The sequence below is a fragment of the Neopsephotus bourkii genome, unplaced genomic scaffold, assembly GCF_033783945.1.
Source record: "Neopsephotus bourkii isolate Nb327-2 ecotype Australia unplaced genomic scaffold, CSIRO-AGI_Nbou_v1 NB_323, whole genome shotgun sequence".
Lineage (NCBI taxonomy): Eukaryota > Metazoa > Chordata > Aves > Psittaciformes > Psittacidae > Neopsephotus > Neopsephotus bourkii.
Genome location: NW_026900831.1, coordinates 25,148 through 49,313, shown reverse-complemented (window position 1 = coordinate 49,313; position 24,166 = coordinate 25,148). Strand labels below are relative to the sequence as shown.

General features: G+C 40.6%; 1 pseudogene; it reads right to left on the bottom strand.

Annotated features, from left to right (window-relative positions):
- The window catches only part of LOC133209242 (ATP-dependent translocase ABCB1-like), a 32,177-nt pseudogene extending 9,797 nt beyond the window's left edge, over positions 1–22,380 (bottom strand).
- Between the last annotated feature and the right edge of the window lie 1,786 nt (positions 22,381–24,166).

The window sequence follows — 24,166 nt, the reverse complement described above, 5'->3', positions numbered from 1 at the left end:
CATTCAGCACCAGGGTGGGCTCTGATCTGCAGAAAAAAAAGGTCTGAAAACAGCCCTGTGGAAACACTTCATCTTCCAAAATTTGGCTTGACAAAAATCCTTGGGTGGGAAGCAAAAAATTCTCTTTTACCAAAGACTTTCCTGCCCTGAAAAATAGTAATAATTAAACCAATGGCAAAGTGAATTGTTGCTGAATGTTTTATGGGCTGCACATAAATATGGATTTGGAAATTTCAGACAGTGCAGCACGAGGTATGGTATTTACTTATTGACACTCTGTAGTGCTCCAGACAACACAATAGCTTTGGAAACCAATTTGTGCCCTTAGCTGGCTTTTGTAGTGAGGGAACCCTGTGCATCCCTTCTTTCTACTGCCCTGGTAAGGTGATACAGTTCAATGCCACTGAAGCACACCAGAACTTAAAAAGATGAAAACGACTAAGTTTTGTCAAAGACCATTTTCTAACTACACATCCATAAGGAAGGAGGACAGGAGAGAGAAACAAAAGTCTCTCTCTACAGAGACTGAAAAATGTAGAGATTCAAAGGCTTTTGTTGTACATATTTGAAGGAAACAAAGACATCTTAAAACAAATTAGTAAACATTTCCCCAACAAGTCCTGCAATGATTTCCCTCTTGCACCCCAGGAGAAGGAAAGAAACAGACATTTGGCAGACTGTGGGGACTGCTGCTGAGGTGAGCAGTAGCAAGAATTGTGTAAAATTTGCCATACTTTCCTGCAAATGTCTAGTGTCCACCTCTCCCGTACTGGTTCCTGAGCCATTCCCTCCCTTGGCCATCATCTTCCCTGGTGATTCTTATTAATGTTGGGCAATTTCTTACTGTTTGGTCTGCTCGCTTGAGAAGCATAACTGCCAGGGATAGGAAGAAGCATTCTCTTCATTAAGATTGGTAAGGGTCTGCATCATCTGCAGAAGTCACCTTTTCATGGTGCTCAGGTGACACCCATCATAAGGTATAAAAACCTTGGGTCCACTGATTCTGGTCCCCAGTACATATGCAGATTCCATTTTGCATGGTGAAGTGGTCTATGCTTATTATATACTTAGCTTAAAGACTTGCACAGAGAGAAATGAAAGGTATGTGAACATCTGCTGGATTTTTTGATAGCTGTCATAAACCATCAGCTGGAAGACCATTTCCAAGGTGTCAACATTTTGTGAGGCAGATTCACTACCTTGTGTAATCTCAGTATCCCTTGCCAATTGCGATCAATATTTCTAAGAAAAAAAAATTTAAAAAATATACAAAAGAGAGTCAGCATACCCCTTTGACTTGGGAAGCATCTGTAGCAAGCCAAGTTAACAGAACACCAACAGCATTTTTCTGATCATCATACCATCAAGAAAAGACATCAATTTTTGTTTCAAAAAATTAAATGTTCTTACCATATTTCAGATTTATCAGGATTAATAATAAAATTAACATTTCCAGCTCAGATAGGATATGGAGAAAAGGAAGTACAAGTCATGTGGCTAACTGCATTATTTTTCCTTTGTAATCAGCATCTTCCAAAATGAGAAAGCTTAAAAAGAGCTTAAAAAACATTATTGTGAACACCTAATTATTTACAATCAAAGTGTTATGAGCTGTGATGTTTTTATGTATGTGCCTATTTAGAAACTTTTATTACAAACCCCTTTTACTCAGTCCTTTCTTAGGCCTGAAGAAGTTAGCTATTCTCTTCTTACATGTTACCTATTCCATTAACTATAGAAGAGCAATTGCTCATCTATATTTGTATGCACATATAGAAAGTGAAGCTATTTTACCTCCAAAAGCTATGGCAAGGGTTTTTTAATCACTAATTTATCCTCTCAGATGTTTCTGTGAACGCAGTTTCTTGTCCCCAATGGGTCTGTGCGGTGCCAAGTTATGTGTTCTCAAAGCTTCTATGCAAGTGACATCAATTTGTACAAATTAATAGGAAAGGTTTAATATATTGACTTTATTCTTTTCATGGATAATTCTTGATGCAATAGGGTAATGTGATTTTTTTTTTTTCCAGTAGACATATTATCACATTGTCTATTTAATATGGACTGTAGTATGCAGATTGAAATATAAATAACTAAACAGATCAGACTTCAATCTATGTATTACATACGTGCATCATGACCACCCAAGAAAGGAGACAGTAAATATTTTTTGGTGATCTTTGCACACACAGACTGTGTGCATATTAGCAGGCCAGAAATATAAATGTTTGCAACAACACGTCTTCAAAATCAGACTATTAGCAGCAGCAGCACTGAGTCAAATTGTACATGGATTAAAAGATATTCAGAAAAGTTATACTTTTTCCTATTCTAGTGGTAAAAGGGACACGTTTTTGTTTTCTTTTCTCCAGACCATGCCATTAAAACGCTATGTGTACCTTGTGACAGTCTGCAAAATCTATCTGGCTCTTCTGATACACTTGCATAATTCATACCTGCTGAAGTAATTCTTTGAAGGACAAACAGCGCAGTCTCGTTGTTAGTATTTTCCCAGACTTCCCAAACATGAATCCCTGGAGGAGAAAAGAGAGTCAGGTTTTCTCATCTGATGCTTTAACTCTGTTTATAATGCACCACAACAAAATCAATGACACCAAAAAGTCTCCTGCAACTCCCTTTGCATAGGTAAGTCTTGGGAAAAGCGCCATTCCTGTTACTGGAACTCGAAACTCTCTTTTCCCACAGAAAGGAAGCAACATGGCAAAGGCAGCATAAGTTTTGTTGCAATGCCTTATTCATATGCCACAGCAGCATTAGAAGATAAATCAGCCTATCTAGTCATTGGCCTCCCTACTCTGCTACCAGAGACATTCACTCAGTCATACCAATGAATTTTATGATGTGGACATCAGTGTGCAGTAGCTGTTTCCTGCAATCTGTGAAGCAGTTATAAGAGGGCAACAGACAATGGAGTTCACTTGATGGTATGCAAAACACTCTCTGATATGTAAAGAGTCTGTTTTGTACTTACTTTGGCAAGCGCCTATAGACTATCAGTGAGAAATGCCAGTCTTAACTGTGGCTTTTAAGGCCAGACCCTGAAACTTTTATTTGAACCATGCTGAATCCACATTGCCTTGAGTGGCTTATTTAAACCAACAGCAAATATGGACATATGTCTTTATGTAAACACATGTATAAACCCCACATATCTCAGGATGAACCCTGGCACTCCACTGTGTTTTTGTAAGCTCTGATTAGTATTTTGCTTCTCAGACTGCACTAAGATATAGTTACCTCAATACTAATTTCAGTATAGATCAAGTTACGCTTTATTTCACATTTAAACGGACCATGAAGGTGGCAAATTCTGTATTTCCCTTGAGCCATACTTGAAACTCATAGCTCAGTGTGCATTACTACTGAAGTGAAAGGCAGGATTTTTCACTTAGCTTTTAATACATTAAAATAACTATTAGCTAAATGAAAACCTATACTTAATATTGTATGGTAATTTTTCTGAAGTGTTATTGAACCGTTTCATGGTGACTGGTAGCTTCAATAACATGACTCATACTTTATCAAGAGCTGCTTGCACTATGGATTCACTCTGGGTATCTAGTGTGGATGTAGCTCAATCCAGAAGAAGAATGTTGGGGTTTCTTGCTAGGGCACAGGCAATAGCTATTCTCTGCTCCTGTCCTTCACTCAGCTGAGCACCTCTTTCCCCTACCATAGTTGTTAAAATTCTGAGAAAGGAGAAAACAAAACAGAAGTTATGGGATGTCTCAAATTAAATCCTCACTGCTCTGTGTGATCATAAGTACCTAGTTTCTAGACTAGAGGTATCTTTATCTGGCTGACTTGAGCAAAGACAGAAGAAAAGTGCAACTATATCCAATGGTTCCTGCTGATTGTCACTCACTCTAAAGTGGAGGTTCTCAAAGTTCACTGTAGTCACAGTATCACAGTATGTTAGAGATTGGAAGGGACCTCAAAAGATCATCTAGTCCAATCCCCCTGCCGGAGCAGGAACACCTAGATAAGGTTACACAGGAACGTGTCCAGCCGGGTTTTGAATGTCTCCAGAGAAGGAGACTACACAACCTCCCTGGGCAGCCTGTTCCAGTGTTCTGTCACCCTCACTGAGAAGAAGTTTCTTCTCAAGTTTAAGTGGAACCTCTTGTGTTCCAGTTTGTACCCATTTCCCCTTGTCCTTTCATTGTTTGCCACTGAGAAGAGCCTGGCTCCATCCTCGTGACACTCCCCCTTTATATATTTATATACACTAATAAGGTCACCCCTCAATCTCCTCTTCTCAAAACTATAGAAACCCAGGTCCCTCAGTTTTTCCTCATAAGGGAGATGCTCCACTCCCTTAATCATCTTAGTTGCCCTGCGCTGGACTCTCTCCAGCAGGTCCCTGTCCTTCTTAAACTGAGGGGCCCAGAACTGGACACAATATTCCAGATGCGGTCTCACCAGGGCAGAGTAGAGGGGAAGGAGGACCTCTCTCGACCTACTAACCACCCCCCTTCTAATACAACCCAGGATGCCATTGGCCTTCTTGGTCACAAGGGCACAGTGTCGGCTCATGGTCATCCTGTTATCCACTAGGACCCCCAGGTCCCTCTCCCCTATACTGCTCTCTAACAGGTCGTTCCCCAGCCTATACTGGAACCTGGGGTTGTTCCTGCCCAGATGCAGGACTCTACACTTTCCCTTGTTATATTTCATCAAGTTATTCCCTGCCCAACTCTCCAGCCTGTCCAGGTCTTGCTGGATGGCAGCACAGCCTTCTGGTGTGTCAGCCACTCCTCCCAGCTTAGTGTCATCAGCAAACTTGCTGATAGTACACTCAATTCCCTCATCTAAATCATTGATGAATATATTAAATAATACTGGTCCCAGTACCGACCCTTGAGGCACTCCACTAGATACAGGCCTCCAACTAGACTCCGCCCCATAGACTACAGTGCTCTGGGTTCTCTCCTTCAGCCAGTTCACAGTCCACCTCACTACCCGATCATTCCTCAATTTTGCTGCGAGGGTGCTGTGGGAGACTGTGTCAAGCGCTTTGCTGAAGTCAAGGTAGACCACATCCACTGCTCTGCCATCATCCATCCACCATGTTATTTCCTCATAAAAGGCTACGAGATTGGTCAAGCATGACTTCCCCTTGGTGAAGCCATGTTGGCTGCCCCTCATAACTCTCTTATCCTTGATATGCCTTAATATGGCACCAAGCATAAGGTGTTCCATCACTTTCCCAGGAATGGAGGTGAGGCTGACTGGTCTATAGTTACTCGGGTCCTCCTTCTTGCCCTTTTTGAAGACTGGAGTGACATTTACTTTCCTCCAGTCCTCAGGCACCTCTCCCATTTCCCAAGACTTGGTAAAGATGATGGAGAGTGGTCTAGCAATGACCTCCGCCAGTTCCCTCAGCACCCGCGGGTGCATCCCATCTGGAACCATGGATTTATGGATGTCCAGATTGCTCATCTGGTCTCTAACCCATTCTTCCTGAGAAGAGGGAACCTTGGAACAAACTGACATACTAGAAGTGGCACATGCTTGAGAGAGCCAAGCTCTCTGGGGTAGTAGAAGAATTTGAAATCAAGTCCCAGGTAGGCATTTTTTCCACTTTTTAACTGCAGGATCAAAAGGAAGGACTTATTACCATACATTCCTGAGGATGTTTTGAATGACTGACCTCACTTCCCACTGCCACCCTGAAAGGAGTAAGAGACCTGCTGCTAGGAAAGTGTTCAAAGCTGTGAATCTCAAGCACTAGGAGAGCTCAAGCTTCCAGCTGCTAAAAATAGCCTTGGCTCTGGACATACTTATTTACTTCCATCCCCCATTTTCTACTGAATGTGCAGACAGTTGCTGACAGAAGGTTTTTGTATTCCTAGATCTTCCCAACGCTTCCTGTGCCTCATGCACAGTACTCATGGCAGTACAGCTCTGAGGCTTCCCTTCTCCTGAGTTAAGGCATTAACATTTTTTCCAGACTTAAGCACAAATCCATTGCGGACAACCAAAGGCACAATATTTAATTAAAAAAGTCCATGAACTGAAAACTATTGGGGGCTAGAAGAGTATTTTGAGAAGTTATACTACAACTGAATTCCCATTCTCTCCCGCTCAGAAACAAGACACCAGCCTAAATGGACCTTTCAGTCTTAAAAGAAGTTCATGAACTCACATCACCCAGTCTAGAGATAAAGTCAAAAGCATTGCCTTCCTTGGCTGCTTGCTCATTTTCAGTATCAGAAACATCTTCTCAGCCGTAGTGAATGTTATCAGCTACTGTTGCAAACAAAACAGGCTCCTGGCTCACAATACCAGTATCTTCTTGTAGCCCCTTTACATTAAGTGTCCAAATATCCCAGCCATCCAAGGTGATCTGAGAGGAAAAGTATATGTCAAAGAAGTTGAGAAAATGTACTCTATTAATAATAAAACAATTATTTACTATTACTTAAGTATCAGCTGCAAGAACCAAAAAGAAAAGAATTGTTGTCCTAATAGAAAACTACCATGGGGGAAAAATTGTAACTGCAGTTTTTCCATCCACTGTGCAAGCTAGAAAATGGTGAGGAGCAGAATAAACAGAAAACATACCATATTTTTTCTTGTTCTCTCCCCACCAACAACCACCCTGTTAAAGTTGGCTTAAGAATCTTTGAGCTTCTCTGCGTATTTTCTACCCTGTTCTCATGCCCCTGTGCCAGTTTGCTGCCCTTGCAGTTGTAGCAACACAATTGTCTCTGTGGCTGTGCTATACACCAGATCAAAGAAATAGCCCATGTCAACTAAAAAGGAAGGGAAAGTTATTTTTAACTTAGATCATTTGCAATGTGGTCCTAGGAACACAGAAATCAGCACAGGGGAGGAACAGCAAACTGAGTCATGGGTGCAGGAATGAACAGTGGCAGAAAAAGTAAGTTAAAGAAACAACTGTGTTGATAATAGATAGCCACCTTGATGCATTATATAGTGATAGTTCAGTGTTTAATATTTGAAATGCTTACCTAGTTCTGACTAGCACTGACAGCCACTAAGTAGCATTCTTCAAATATTAGGTATAAACCAAACATTTTCCTTAAAAATATATTGTTTATTTTCCTTCTTTTGCCCTTTGGAAATTTCTTATGGAAAGTATTTACCATTTACTGACTGGATCTAGTGTTTAGCGGTAGAGCAAATATATAGTGTGTAACAATGGAAAATTTGGCTGTGGGCTAGCAGGCGGAGAAAAATGAGGCAAGAAAACAACCATTTAAAATAGGAAAAATCTCTCTAGGTTTTAGCTTATGTTCAATTAAAAGCAGAATACAGCAGAACACTGTTGGATTATGCTTTGCCTAAAAACGTTTACAGAAAAGCCGTTTGTTGATGAAAATAATTTTGAATCCAGATCTTGCATCTATTCAAAGACTTGTGGTGTTTATTATTTCTGGCATAGTACTGCAAAGAAGGAGGGGAATAATGAAATCAAGCTAACAGAAGATAGTTCATTTGAAATTTAAATTGTGGAAATACTAAACTATGCAGAGATATGCTCAAATTTAATAAAAGTATTAAAAAATAAATCAAGATTCAGTCAATATGGGAAATTAATGCTTATCCTAATGGCTCTCAGCTTTTTACAGTTTACTTGCAAGCAGTCACTTCTTCCTCAACAGGATCATAGAACCTCTGCAGCAATTGAATAGTAGTGCTTTTCCCACAGCCACTGGCACAAACTAAAGCAACGGTCTTTCCAGTTAGAACTCAAGTTTAGACCTTTGAGGACCTGGGGAGAAAGAAGAATAAGTTAAAAATTTATATTTTAGTTTGACAAATTTGATTAGAGAACAGTCTGTCAAGGTAACTGTAGCAATAGTCAAGGCAGTAGAAACGGATCAAGGCAGTCTGAACGGATAGCAATATTAGTAAGTTAATTGTACCTGGGAATATCCTGGGGCACTGATATGAAAGAGACTGTATCTATGCTTGTGAAGTGTATTAGACTTTGAAACAGGATGGCTACATGCAACCTGACTTTTGGGAATGGTCTCTGGATCCTTCTGTCTATGAAACCAAACCTGGGAATTACTTGAGAAGACTGATAACTAGAACAGGCCAAGTTCATGCCAAGAAACATTTTAAGAGTTCCCTTGCACAGATCACTGCATTCAAGTGCCTGGGAAAATTCCCCAGCACACTCAAATAAACTAATATAGACACAGCAACAGTACTCTAAACTTGATAGTTCACTTTATCCAATTTGTGTGATTCGGTAGCAGGCTTGGGGTCTTACATTCTCCTGCTGCCCTTCATTTTCCAATGCTTAGATAATGGCATAACAGTTATGAGTCTCACAAAATACTTCTAAGGTGCTAAACATTATTGTTGAGAAACAACCCTTCTTTGTTCTATTTTTAGAATATAAATGACTGTTTTGGTAACTTCTGGAAAGCCCTTAATAAACTCCAATCCTTATTGCTAACAGCCTCATAAACCTGGGGAGTAGTTACAGATAATCTCTGTTGCCATTTTCATATTTAGGAACATTTTACCTCAAAAGACATCCATGTCATATACTAGTAATGCTGTGTAGTTGCCAAGATATTTGGCTGCTATGGGAACTCTTCTTGTTTATACTAGGCGGATTCATAATTTTGTCTACACATTTTTGTAGTGAGAGATTAAAATAGTTGCACTATTGCTCTCCTCTTCCCATGTTATATCCGGCAAGGTTTGCATCTCCAGGAAGCTGATATCCTGGGGCCTGCATTATCAAGTAAGACCTGTATTCTGGATACCATAATTTCTCCAGATGCAAATAGTCGCAACCACCTTAAAGATTATTTCTAAACCTCTTTTATCAGTCAAGGTGTTGTCAAGACCAAAACTGACAATAACTAGACTCCTGAGGTTGATTTGGTTTAGCCTGGATAGGGGAGATTACACTGTGCTGCATCAGTTGCTTGAGAAATCGTGGATAACTTGTAGATAACACCCAAACATCCTTGCTGATTCCCTCTGGCCCTATTAAATAATGTTGATACTCTCAGCAGGGAGAGTTGGTGACTCAGATTTGGGAAGGATGACAAAATATTTCTTATTTCCCTCCCTTTGGTGTGTAGACACATTGCACAGCTAGCTTATGGGCCTGAATAGCATTTTTAGGAAGAAGGATGAAGAGTCTGCTTTTTCACTTCTAATTTCTGAGCCAAGAGTGAAAGAAGATGCATTGCACTGACTACAGTTTGGAAGCAAGCCTAGCACTGACTCTGCCCTTCGGCAGCCTTAGTGTCCTGGAAACAGATTTGATGCACAATGGGCCAGACCTCAGATGAATGAGGTGGGAAGAGCCATCTGAAGAAATAGACACAGTGATATGAACTTTCCCATTCTCAGCACTTAACTGGCATGGCCAGCTTTAAATTGCTGACTTTTGAAATCTCAATTTCTACCTTTTTCTTCACCAAGTAACAGCAGCAGCAAACCCCTTTTCCTTTCACCTTTATCAGGGTCATCAAAAGATTACAAACTGTTGAATATGGTAGAAAGGTCAAATCAACTAGATCACCACAAAAGTAACCACCATGACGTGACATACATGGCACTACATGATCAGAGTATTAAGGGAAGTTCAACTGGCAAAGAAGAGGAACCTCACTTTATTGAACAGCAATTTTAACATCTGCCCAAAATAACATTTCGCTTCAAATGTATATTTAGGATGATATGCTTCAATGCATGTGATGGCATATTGTTGTAAAGCCTATCTCAGAGGTCATATTTCACATTGGATATCACAGCAATGCAGAACAAAAGACTGGAAAGAGCAGCTTCCTGATTTAACTGTGTAGAGTCTAGAAGCTTTAATGGCAGATCTTGAAAGATCTTGTTTGGTCTATCAGAGTTCTTGTTCACAGAATTTCAGACTACGAGTAACTCATAATCTTGTCCAGAGGCAGTAGATCTAGAGCTTTATTTTTCTCCCAATAATGCACAAAGAAATGTCCCGCCTCCCAAGACAGGAACGCATTTTGCATTCAAGAACAAAACCAACATTAGGCAAATAATATGTACATAGGCTGTGGAATTTCAGTACAGTAGATTAATCTAAAATGAACACCTACTTTAACATCAGGTCTGGATGGGTAACCAAAATGGACATTTCTGAATTTAATTTCTCCTATGAGTCTGTCTGGTTTGTAGCCTTCCTTAGAACTGCTGTCTATAAGCTGTTTCTGGAAAAAGGTTTTTAAAATATATTGCTGCTTATTACACTTTTGGAGCTGTTATTTCAGCCTGATACATACTTCTTTACTTTCTCAGCTGCTGGTTTACATTTCAGTACAGCATGGCACAACTGCTGTGTTTTACTCACAGGATGCTGAATGCAGGGGAAGATCTGACAAATATATTTGTCGTGGTTCAAACCCAGCCAGACAGGTTGTTCACTCACTCCTCCCCTTCTTGCCCTCCCCCTGCTCCTGAAGGGACAGAGAGGAGAATTGAAAAGAATGCAAATCCCCCGGGTTGAAATAAGAACAGTTTAGTAACTAAGGTATAACACAAATCACTACTGCTACCACCAATAATAGTAATGATAAAGGAAATAACAAGGGAATAGAATACAAGACCTCATCACCAAGTGACCGATAACTCGCCCCCCCAGCCCGACCAAGCAACGACCGATATCTCCTCCAACCCTGCAGTCCACTTAGCCCTTTCGGGTAACTCCCAGTTACCTCCTGGGCATGACGTGCTGTGGTATGGAATACTTCTTTGGTCAGTTTGGGTCAGGTGTCCTGTCTCTGCTTCCTCCCAGCTTTCCCTCTTCCCTGGCAAAGCATGAGGCTCACAAAGTCCTTGGCCAAACCAAAACATCATTTTTATCAGCTCTGTTCCCAGTCCGAAAGCCAAAACACAGCAGTGCACCAGCTACCAAGAAAGAGAAAAATGACTGCTACTGCTGAACCCAGGACATTATCCACCCCTTATTCCATACCGTTCACATCAGATCCCACATTTTCAATATATCAGCATTCTTATATAAGTGCACTCTTTTCTTAGTGCATAGACCAGTCCCTATAAAGCTGCTGAGTCCATCTGGTCCATGATGTCACGCTCCATCTCTTGTAACAGTCTTTCAGAGTACGAGAGGCTGTGTGCAGTGCTCACACTTGTGAATAATCTGGGCAATAGCATCCATTTCTAAGTCCACCCCTCGATCATGAGTCCATCTCTATGTTGCATCTCTGTTCTGTTGGCCTGAGGTGCCATGGGCCCACCAAGCTCAAAATAATTCACCCTCCCCTTCAGCAGTTTCTGCAACTTGTCACTGGGGACTCCATACAGCTGCCTTCCATCTCCGATACTTCCAAAGCACTGGAGGGGCCCAGTGGACTAGATACGTGCCCATACTGTCCCACATGCCCTGCCACTCATGACTGTCCAGCCTTGGGGAAAATCTCTTGGTCCTCTTATATCATCATCTAACCCTAGGCAAGACCCAAACCCGACTCTGCTTAACTTTTGAGATCAGACAAAATGGTGGTGGGTAAAACACACTCTGTGTGTGTGCCAACATGCTGATCCCCATCACAATCAGCAGGCAGGCCCCAAGGGTACCCAAAGGCAATTCAAAACCTTCAGAACTCTCAAACGATGCTGCTGTACTTGTCACTGGGGCTGGTGTAGCTGCTGTGCTTGCCAGCTCTCTCACCACCAGCTTCTCTGAGTCCAGCTCTTCCTCCTCTGCCTTGCTGGGAAATGCTGTGGGGTCTCCTACATCCTCCTGGGGCTCGGCGGGCGCCTTCCAGGGAATGCTCTTGGCTGTCATAGGGCTGGGCTCAGCCCCGGGGCTGGGCTCCTCCACGGGGCTCGGCTCCTCCACTGCCTTCTGCCACTGCTTGGCAGCTGCCTCCTCCCGCTCCTCGACCGCCCCAACCTCCTCCACCGGCAGCCGCTCCCTCCCGGCCTCCGGCCCCGCCACTGCTTGGTCCCCTGGGCCACTCTCCCGGGCCACTTCAGCAGCCGCTGGCTCCTGGGGCTGCTCCCCCTCAGCTCCCCGCAGCCTCACAAAGACGAGGTCCAGGGCAGTGAGGAGCAGCCGGACGGCCAGGTACCAGTCCACGGCCACGTCCGTCCCGCCCTGCTGCTGAAGCCCGCCCGTATTACAAATCATTACCATGAAGTACAGTGAAACAAGAACCTTAGCTCAAGCCCCACGCTTGATAAATGCTAACACAACAAATACTGGGTCTAAGTAATGTACTACATTCTGAAACTGTGAGATCAAGAGGAACAACTCTGAGAGCCAATAAATCAGCACTGTGAAGAGTGACTATTAATCCGGTCAGATCTGTCGTTATCTCAACCCCTTGTGCCCCACGTTGTGCACCAAAAAGAACTGTTGTGGTTTAAACCCAGCCGGACAGCTCGTTCACTCACTCCCCCCTTCTTGTCCTCCCCATACTCCCTGAGGGACAGAGAGGAGAATCGAAAAGAATGCAAATCCCCGAGGTTGAGATAAGAACAGTTTAGTAACTAAGGTATAACACAAATCATGACTGCTACCACCAATAATAATAATGATAAGTGAAATAACAAGGGAAGAGAATATGACACCTCAGCACCAGTTGACCGATAACTTGCGCCCTCCAGCCCGACCAAGCACCGACCGATACCTCCTCCAACCCTGCAGTCTCCTAGTCCTTCTGCATAACTCCCCAGTTACATCCTGGCATGAAATACCTCTTTGGTCAGTTTGGGTCAGGTGTCCTGTCTCTGCTTCCTCCCGGCTTCCCCTCCTTCCTGGCAGAGCATGAGGCTCACCAAGTCCTTGGCCAGACCAAAACATCATTGTTATCTGCTCTGTTCCCAGGCCGAAAGTCAAAACACAGCACTGCACCAGCTACCAAGAAGGAGAAAAATGACTGCTACTGCTAAACCCAGGACAGGACTACATTTTAAAATGCAACAAAATCCATAGCAGAAAACCTGTAATTGCGGAGCTTGTCTGTACTATCTTGCAGCTAAACATGGCCCTCAGTAATCTCTGTAGGAGTAGCTTACACTCACATCAAGAAGAATGATGTAGCCACTTCTTCAAGAGCTTTCTTTTCCTACTTGTTTAAAATATTTTATATATACAGATATCCCATTGCTGCATAACACAATAAGACCTTGATAATAACTTTTTCCCATAGCACCATCAGCACTGCAGCTTTATATTATTAAAGCTTTCAATGGCATTATTAATCCCCTCCTCACCAACTCCCCCTAAAAAACAAACTCAGCTGAAATTGTGCATACAGTTTCATGCCTTAATATTTTCCCTCTGGACCTGCAACTGTAATATTAGAGAATGGCCTCATCCATCAATCTCAGATACACATGTCTGATTTCCCAACATTCATTGTAACAAATAAAGAAGCAGTTTTCTTGATATGAATTGAAATATTACAGGTTTCAGTGGTTGAATATATATATAGTTATAAATGCTTTTGGTTATGTCTCTTGAGGAACAAAAAAGAGGGGGGTGGAAGGCTTCCACTTACATGGGTAATTACCTAATTGATAATCTGATATGCTTCATAGGCAGCTCCACGTGCATTAGCCACCTTCTCCAGGTTGGGAGCTGCCTAGCCCTGGTTCGAAGCTCTGATGAACACAGAGAAGAATACCTGCATGAGACAGAGGGAAGCATTGCAGTTAACAGTGATTACAGAGCCACCAATGCCCAGCTGTTAAATGCCCATGTCTTTTGACTGCACCCTTTCCAGGAAAAATAAATACAAAAGTGAAAAAGAGCATTTCAGTAACTCACGTCCACTCCTCATTTTCCTGGGGTGAATGGTAGCTACCGAAACATGCTTTTGTGGCATGAGTAACTTTTCTTTTTGATATTCTTGTGTTTCCTATCATGTAGGAATAGAACAAATATCTTTCTGTGTTGCTTTCCAGATGTTCTCAAAGTGAAGAGGCTTACAAAATTTATTGCAGATTTTCTTAACTGAAATCCCACCTATGGGACCATCACGTGATTAACTTCATGTGCTTTGAGGAGCCATACTGAGGAGAACTCATCAGACATTGCTTTAGTGTGTAAGTTAAGCATATAACCAAACTTTTGAGAACAAGAAGATAGCTAAATATCCTCAAACCATTACCAACTTGGACATATGGGTAAGGTATGGTAAACACCTTCAAGTAAACAACAACAAATATGCAAAAAGACATGACTAAATGAGATATTGAGGACTTATCAGTATGCTTTCAGCACACCAGCAGGATTCATTTAATCCTAGTGTCTAGCTAGAGTTTTGTTGGCAGTCCAGATTACTTGTCTTCGCTCTCTATCAGCTCTAGTTTGTTCATCCTGCCCTACAATAGGGTGCAAGACAAGTGATGAAGTACAGATACTTTTGCCTCTACATTGATTAGAGTGGGAATTCAAGGTGTCCTGTTCAAATTGTTGTATCAGAAGCTAGGGAAGACAAATGTCTTCCTTTCAGTTCTTTCATTCCAAGCGACCTGCTAACAGCTAATTTAGCAAGCACTTGGCAGAAAAATAGAGATAATTATATACACTACTGACATAACTATTTTCTTGAAGCTACAGAGCATTTTTCAAAGCTGCATTGCTGCACTTACAATTAACACACAGCTGATGTAATAATTTTCATCCTCAGCAGTGAGCTTGGCTCCATACCAAAATGCAAACACATAGGGTCCAAAGATGAGAAACTGTTAAACACCTAGAGGTGTGTTGGTGGTAATGGATTTTTTTCAGTCCAACACTTCTAGCAACCTCTAAGTTAACATCATATCTGAAAGTGGATAAGGAAACCATTAATCTGATTGGTACCACATGCCATTCTGACTGATATTTCCCACTGACCTTTTTTCAATTAAATGGATTTCTGACATAAAAACAATTAGTCTCACAGAAAGAACACAGACTTCTTTTTTTGACAGAAAACTAATAAGGATATAATTCATTTGAATAAATCTGCTCTTGGATGCACTGACAACACTGTCATACCATTACAGAAGACATTAAAAAAACAAGTGGATAACATAGTATGTTACTCTCCAAGACACAGTATCACTCTTGAGCCACTTGTTTGCAGTAGTCCTAAAAGAAAATCTTGAAAAAGTTTTATCAGCATTACCTATTCAAGGTAAAGTTTAGTCTTCCACATTCAAAACAGGTAAAACAAAAAGCAAGCCCAGGCACTACAGATTAAGGTAGGTAAACGAATAGAAGCCAGAGGTCCCTCTGGCATTTGAGTTGTTCTCATACTGGCCATTCTGGGAAGCCAGGACTCCTTCCCTTAGGTTAATTTACTGATTAATATGGCAATATAGCAAACAAGTGGGCATGGAAGACTAGTATGAAGACTGACAAGTTCAACTGGAGAATTATTTCTTTTAAGAACAGTTTGTATTCATTCATCTATAATTTCCAGGTAACAGCTTTCACTTACTCAAGCTCATTATGGAAAATATAGCCTATGGGTAGTGTATCTTTTTAGTTGCCATCTCATGCTCAGCATGCTCAGCAGCTTGCACTTTTTCCCTAATACATGTTTTCTATGAAAAACAACGCCATAAAATGAAGAAATGAAATTGAGTCAGCTGGAAAGGAATCTTAAAACAATGTGTATTAATTTTGCTCATGTAAATTGCTCACAGGCTACCAATGCAATATTGTTAATCAAATATATTTAAAAGTTTTAGCTTAGTTGTGTTCTTAAAACCAAGCCCTACCTTCGAGTCACCAGCACCACAGGTCCTCCAGGGAAATGGGAACTGGCTTTAAGGAGTGTAACGAGTACATGTGATCACCCAACTACAAAGGAGGAGCCAAACCACTGCCAGAAATAAGACGACTGAAGGTCCTTTGCAAGCATAAACATTTGCAGTCAGTGGAGGCACTGTGCAGCAAAAGGTTTTCCTAACTATGAAGCCTTCATTCAAGAGCTGTGTAGGAGCCATAATCCACAGCTTGTAAAATGCTCTAGTCAGCCCCTGGTAGAAGTGTCTGTTCCTACTAGATGATGTTCCTAGGAGAGCCACCAGTTCCAAGGGTTTTTACATTAACTGGAGGTAGAGCTGTGAAGAGGCTGATAGGACAACCATGGGTGAAAGGCCCTGCTGGCATGGAGTTACCTGGGTATCAATTATTTTGTTTCTAGACCTCATTAAAAAAAAACAACAATAAACAAAAAAACAGACAAAAAAGCTAAGCAGGAACAACAGTTTGAAACAGCTCCTGTCACTGGATTTTCAGACCCTGGTATTTGCAGGGACTGAAAAGATGGGAAGGAGAGGGACAACTTATGTAGGTCATCTTAGGGCTGTTCTGCCTTTACTGCATAAACTGAAAGAGTCTTAATATAGTTGCAGCTTAAGGACAAATCCCAGTAAGCAGAACACAGTGCTGTAAGATAGTCAGAGCTCAGCCCTTCAAGCAGGTGAATGCAGCAGCAGGCTCTAGGACTCTGAGCTAGGGCTAACATTGCCTTAGAAATTTCACAAGATCAGGGCAAACATGAGGGTTAAAAAAAGGTAGAGATTCATGGGTCAAATGAATCAGGTCTTCCGGTTTGCCTTTCCCAACTGCATGGTACTGGTGATGCCCTGTATTTGCATATTGTTTATGCTTGTTATCTGATATACATGTGAATAAATTTGTGGTCAGTCATATCCACCTTATCCTTTTACATGTGACTAGGGCCAATAATGGATTAGGTCAACTGCAAGTGTTATTTGCAAATTGTTAAAATAATAAAAGCCAGTAATGTGATTTTGCTGAGGGCTGTTATCCAGTGAAATTTGAACATAAGCTCATCAATCAGAGATCAGAACAGCGGTGAAGGTTCTAAAAGTTAAGCAATTAATCACATGCTTCTCTGCATTTGACTACTAGGTAAAGATAACCTTCCTACCGCTTTCACTTTCTATTCCACTCCAGATCTCTCTCAGAGGAGAAATTTGAGTCTGTGCTGCAGTAATAACACAAAGTACCTTGTATGCACTGACTAGGTCTGTTTACACATTTTTATTTCAGGTAAGCTGTCCACTTAACAGAAGGATAAAATGACACTAAGGAGACTCCCCTGCCCCCCTCCCTTGGCCCCCAAACCAAACCCCCAGCCAATCTCCTGTTTCATATTTATAATAGAATTTCAAAAACTTACTTTGGTAGTGCCTTCTGCTGTCCATTGAAAGCCACAACAGTCCTGACTGCTGTCAAAATTTCTAACGCCACAGCTCCTGCTTTGGCATAAGCAGACAGCTCTCTAGCAGTAAGGAATGCCAGTAACTGGAAAGTTGAAAAACAGTGTTACTGCATTCTGCTGAAAGGATATAAACACTATATCACTGAATAAGAATGATCACTGGTCAAAGCACAAGTTGAGATTTTAGGAAGGAGTCCATCAACTCTTCTCTTTGCTCTGAATTTCCCCAAAATCCATCTCATTCTCTGATTGTATTCTCACTACAGTGAAAGATTACCATGAGCATCAGATGAGCTTCGTGACTGATCACTTTCCTCCCAGCCTGAGGACAGCCTCTGAACTACACTATGATGGGTGGGTGTGTGTCAGGAAGGTGTGATATTGCTGCTCTGCAGGGTGTCCAAAGGTGTTCAGAAACTCAGAGCACCAGTAGACATTGAAGGTAGTCACATTACAGCTTCTAATGTTCTTCCTAGCTTATCTGAAATGCTTCTAGTAGGAAAAACCTCCTAGTACTATATACAAGTACATATAACACTCAGGAGTACAAGTGGTACCCATGAATGTGGCTACAACAGCTCACAAAGGGAAAATGTTTTCCCATCTGAAAGGAAAACCTCTCCAGGTGTTTTTACTAATTTACATCACTCCAGTAGCAGCTGTATATATGGCCTAGAGTCTACTCTGTACACAGCATGAAGCCTGGTAAACTGTTTGAAAGAGATGTGGTATTGTACTTGAGCAGATAGAAAGAGCTTAAAAAGTATCTGTGTTAAAGAGTGAGGGCCACATGTGTGTGCCTGGACTTCCCCAGTTCTCTGCATGAAGAAATCACTGTGCAATGAAGATACTGTGCTGTAGATTACCCTCCTGCGACAAGCCATAAGGACAGAGTACATGGACAGGAGGAATATGATTCACAAGTACGTGCTTGGGAATTCACGGAAAATCTACAGGAGGAGTGGAAACCACAAACTAAGCATAGGACCAACAGTCCCAATTTAGAAACCACACTAGGTTGCTCGCTCTCTTTCCTGTGCATAAGAGTTGTACTGTTTTTGTGGTTTGCTTTGGTTTTTAATTCACACACGCTTACAGATGACCAAACTGCTGGTGATGCAGCAAGCAGAAGGCTAACAGACAAAATCACCAGTGTCAGCCTCCATCTGTAGATGAATCCTGTAATAATCCGTGCCAGAAATGTGGCAAAAAACTGTACAAATATACAGATCTTTTCTCCAATGCCTTCATGGAAAAAAAAAAATAATTATTAGTTTTAAATGCCTTTCGTTCAAACTTCCTCCCATTCTGCTTCATGCTGTGTGGCCTACTGTCAGAAGCTTTGCCATTTCCTAACTGGCACAGTGAAATTTCTAACCACAGCTACCGAACGATACTGTTAGTCTTTTGTGTGGACACAACACAGCAGAAAACTCCTATTTTTTAGGACTAATTTTCTATATTTTCCACCATTCTCTGCTGTTTCTGTACCCTGTCACTATGTCACAAATGACCTAGTTTCCTTAACCAGCATCCAAATGTAATACATGCAAACAGCCAAACAGCCTCCTCATATCCTGTGACCATCTCCAAATTGTTCTTTCTGCTCAGCTCTCCGGTGCATTTATAAAATGTTCTTAGTTTTGGCTACAGACTGAGATCAAGGGTTATCTTCATTTTACCAAAACAATCATTATTTGGAAGAATCTCTGGCTTTCACACAAACTTCCTTCCCCATTTTCTCTCTCAGAACATACAGAAATTAAAGTTGAGAGTGGTTTCACTTAAGCTTTTCTTACACCTCTCAGGACACAGCTCTGTCCAAAGATACCATAAGACCCAGGAAAAAAATAATTAATCTGTCTTCATGCATACAGCCCCACTGCATCTTGGGCACACAGCCCTCATCCCATAAATGAGTGGAAAAGCTTGAAGACTTTAACTGGACAGAGTTCATCCTGAGATCTGGCTTGATGCAAATACAAGCTCATTTCCATTAAATAAATTTTCAGAGCTTTCAGTGTTTGTAAACTAGATGGAAACAGCAGAGCTGTTTATATAGACTGTCTGCTATGTACTTCATGGACATTAGAAAGCCAATGACAAGCATTGCACAGCAAAACCCCTTCTGATGCATGTATCACACAAACTGAACAAACGAAGCTGAAAAGGATAATGAAATTCTCCCTTAGAGCAGGAACATTTCAGGTTTTTGGTTTTTTTTTTTTTTTTTTTTTTTTTTTTTGTTTTTTTTTTTTCAACTCTCTGTAGGCTATACCATAAAAGACAAACAGCAGTTTTCTTTAAAACATTATACTTACAGAGGTAAAAAAGGAATAGAATTCTTACTCTGTCAGCCTGGTGTTCAGAGTTTGGTTCAGTATTTGGGCAGAATCAAACCAAGCCATCTCCTGGTGAGGCACTGCAAAGGAGAACTTCTGCCAGATTCTTGCGGTCTGCCTCGTGGCAGCAATCAAAAATGTCCATGCTTGGATGGTGCTCAGGACCAGCACAGCAAAGCCAGTTCCCACACAGTAGTAAGCATACCTGTGATAAGGGAACAAAAAGCCCCACTGTGTGCTGTGAGAGAAGTTAGACACATAAAGCAACAATTAGTCTTCCTTTACCCCACTGATGTAAATACTGAAGCCTGTGATACATTCTTGAGAAGCCTTTTTGAGAAGGCAAACCTTTGGCTTCTGCTGAAAGGAATAACATTATAAAAGGAAATCCCCCCAATACCCTGTAAACAGAACAACTACAAAGACTCTTACTTTGTCATTTCACTTTCTATATATATGCCTGGAATTGTTGGACAGCTGGAACTATTTACTGAAGTATCTGTGGGAGAAAAAAAAGTAGTAATATTTGTGAAAGTGTAACATAGAAAATAAATCAGGGTAATCTAGGGTCATCGGATTTGGAATATTTTGTAATTTACAAGTGGGGTTTTGCAAAGTACAAAATAATTTAGTAAATACATTTATTTTTAAGGAATGTCCTGTAATTAGAGCCGGATAACTGATGATACAAAAGGTGGTCATGCTCCTTACTGTCTTGCCCAAGTTGAAGTCATTCATAAAGAGCACACCCAATGTACTCCTCCTGCCCTGACCTAGTCAGATTGATTAAAATGACCAGGTAATTTCCAGCAGGATGAATTTTGCTTATTATATACTTTTTTAGATGTGTACCAGTGCATAGTCTGGGGAAGGGAAAGGGGGGGGGGGGGAATGAGGGTGGGTCTTAGCCCCTGTAGCGAAACATAACTGGCATATAGAAATCTAATTTAACTTTTACCTTGACTCGTTTGCTTGCACTCTGCTTTGCATAAACCTGTTTGTTGTATCTCCATAGACAATGACCATAAGTGGCATTTTTTTTCAGTGATGTCCAGTGATAGGACAAGGGGCAATGGGTGTAAACTGGAGCATAGGAAGTTCCATGTGAACATCAGGAAAAACTTCTTTACTGTGAGAGTGACAGAGCACTGGAACAGGTTGCCCAGGGAGTTGTGGAGTCTCCTACGTTGGAGATATTCAAGGCCTGCCTGGACAAGTTCCTGTGTGATGTACTCTAGGTTACCCTGCTCTTGAAGGGGGGTTGGATCAGATGATCTCTCGAGGTCCCTTCCAACCCTTGGGATTCTGTGATTCTGCAATTCCAGTACCATTTGCAACACCTGTGATCAAATCAACTACCAACAAAAGGACATCCACACAGTCAGCATAGTGAAACTATGTGATCATTAAAAAAACCCAAAACCAGAAAGTGAAGTTATGCCTCACAGTTCAGTATTTGTTATAGTACAGTGGGCTTTCAGATTACACTTTGCTTCTACCTACTTATTCCAAGTAGCAACAACACTCCAACTGAAGGTAAACTCAGAACATAAGAATTTTATACGTCTTTAAATCAGTACTCAGTATGGCTACGAAGGCAATACTTGTGGGACACATGGTTCTTCCCCAGCTTGGCAGCAAAAAACCCCGTGTGTATGCCCTACATTTTTCTAATTGATAATCTTCTCTGTACAATATATTTTATTTTGTGTTCCCTTAGTTACATATTTACTAAGATAATGCCTTTGAAGTGTAAACTGAGTTATTGACCAGCACCTGTGTTATATCTACTAGCAGAAAATGTTTGCAGCAGGGATTGTATCATAAGGCTTGTCTACCCTTGAACATTTATGAATTTAAATACTGTAGCTATTCCTGGATGTGATTAATCTGAAATCTGAGCATTTTACTCCTGACTGTCCTAACACTCTTCCAAAGTGTAAGTGACATATGAATAAGACAGAGAAGAATAAAACTTTTCTTGTTCCCGAATAAGCAAGTCCACATGGAAGTTATTTGGGAATAGCTGTTGTATGGCAAACTGACACAAAACCATACCACTAGTTCTCTCAGAAAGCAGATGCCTCAAATGTCAAACATAGGATACATCCTTTACAAAGCAAAGGCAAAGGCCTGTGCAGTATATATGTCCTAGGTCGGCCTCAGCAGGGGTGAGCTTCATCTTCCAACACCACTACAGTTGAACTGCTGTCACTGCTACCAATACATGGAGGGGGGCATATGACCTAACTGGCCAAATTTTAGAGAGGTCTAGCATCAATAGGTCTCAGGCTTTTTCTCCAAATTTTGATCACCTATTAATTGCAATTCATAAACAGTTCACAATGACAAGTAACAAAAAGAAAATATAAAGCAGACCATCAACTTGGACACTAACCAATTCAAATATGCTAACCACCTACTTCTCTGGCTTCTCATTTTCCTTCCTAGAAGAAAATAAAAAAGATTAATGAACATGTGTTTTTTCTAGCAAAGCTATATTAAACTCTTTCCCCACCTCCTCCACCCTGCCCCCATACAGGGCATTTTACCTGGTACACCAGTGGCCAATGTGTTAAGTTCAAAGAATACTTGCTTTTAAGAGTACCTACTTTTAAGAGTACCTACTTTTTGTTTTTGGGCTTTAACTGGTCACTTGGTTCAAGATTTTCATCCTGTTGGAAATAGGAGTTGTATCTCTTGTTTGAAGATTGTGTGAAATAAAAAGCAGAGTTTTTGTTTAGGTTGTTGATTTTGGGTTTGGTTTTTTTTTTACTTACTAAACCATCTTTTGTACTGATTTCTTGTAGCTTTCCCTGCTAATTCTTTTTTATTTAAATCTTTAGGATTAATTTTTCTCATGTTCTTGGAAGATCCTCATCCATTTTTCTTGAATCTTCATTTTTCTTCAGTTCATCTCCTCTATGCCAGAAAAAAGCTCCCAGGTCCATTTATGAGACTGAAACAAACTTCATTTTTACAATTAAAATATATTTATGCATAAAAGCTATCTAAAAGTAAGAATTCATCCTGCAGACACCTACACAACTGAATGCAAACAAGGAGAAGCACTACTGAAATAAGTGGACTTGCTTATGGAGAAGATTATAATTGCTGTAGGTAGCACAGAGCAGATAGAAGTTAACAGAAGAATCATGTTTTTACCTGTAATAGCAGTCTTCATTATTCCTTTGTATTGCAATAGTTACCACATATCCCACTTCCTTTGTGCTAGGGGCTTTAGCAATCTACGCAAAAAAGGAATCTTACCCCTGAAATATTATGTTTCTAAATGTATAAAATGAGATGTAATAACTGGATAAATAAACTGATGAGCAACCACAGTAGGGAGCTGGCTGTGAATCACATGGGGAGAAAAAGGGCTCCACATACCAGTCATACCCAATTTATATTTACCTTAACTTTACATAATGACTCACCATGAACAGAATTTTCTACATACTCTTTTTTCACATAAGGCTCATTCAGAAATTTGTTTAAAGACCTGCTTAGACAACCATTTGAAGGTAATAATGTGCTTTCACCTTAGTGAGATTATTGTAGTAGCATTTTCATGCCCAGGCTAAAACCCAGATGAATAGAAATGGCAATGAAATTTCTTGAACTTGGTGGAATTATTTATACATTAATGTTTTCTAGGTGTTTGCTTTAGTTAACTCTTTGTGTAATTTCCCATGAAATCACCACAGCAATCAGGAAAGACTTATAATGCACCTTTAGATTTGGAGCTGTGGAAAATACCCTTCAAACACACACATGGCTTTCATGCCTGTGGCTTACCAGCATCAGAGAGGTCCTTTTCTGTGGAATTTACAGCATATTTCTTCATTGTTCTTGTTTTACATTTATGAGATGAAGTCACTTTAATCAAAACCTGTATCAAAAAAGCAAGAAAACATTTAGAAATAACAAATATTTAAAGAGATCACGTTAAAATATTTGTGGGGTTTTCCATGACTCATTACATCCTGATGTGAACATGGTCTTACTTGAATGCGACTCAAAAAAAACCCACCCCAAAAGGTAACAGCGTGACAAAGAACTACTTTTAATGAGATATTAAGAACACTGCAAACTATTATAATGGAACCAAACTCAGTAGCCCTTTTAGCCAGTTTTAGTAGTGTTTTATGCTAAATCATTCATATACAAATTATGGTGGATGATCTATTACAGAATGGTGAATTTCTCTCATTAGCTTACGCTTGATTAGAATTTACTGAAGAGTCATAACACAATCACGGCTATAATCCTAAAGACTAAGGTTATTTAGGATGATAGAGTGGTTTGGGTTGGAAGGGACTTTAAACACCATATAGTCCCAATCCCTTGCCATGTCTTCATTATGCCACACACCAACTATGCAAAACTTAAAGGCAGTAAATGACTGATGTTCTGAGTTTTCCAGGTCTTTTTTTCTTGATGCATTGTATATACAGGTTTAAAAAAGAATTTAAAAAAGGGGGGAGGGGCAAAAAACCCTACACATGAATTTGATGAACGCTAAAATAATAACAAACCCCATAGTAAAATATATTTCAAAACATCTTGTAGGGCAGATTCTTGACTGTTATTCCAGTTTAC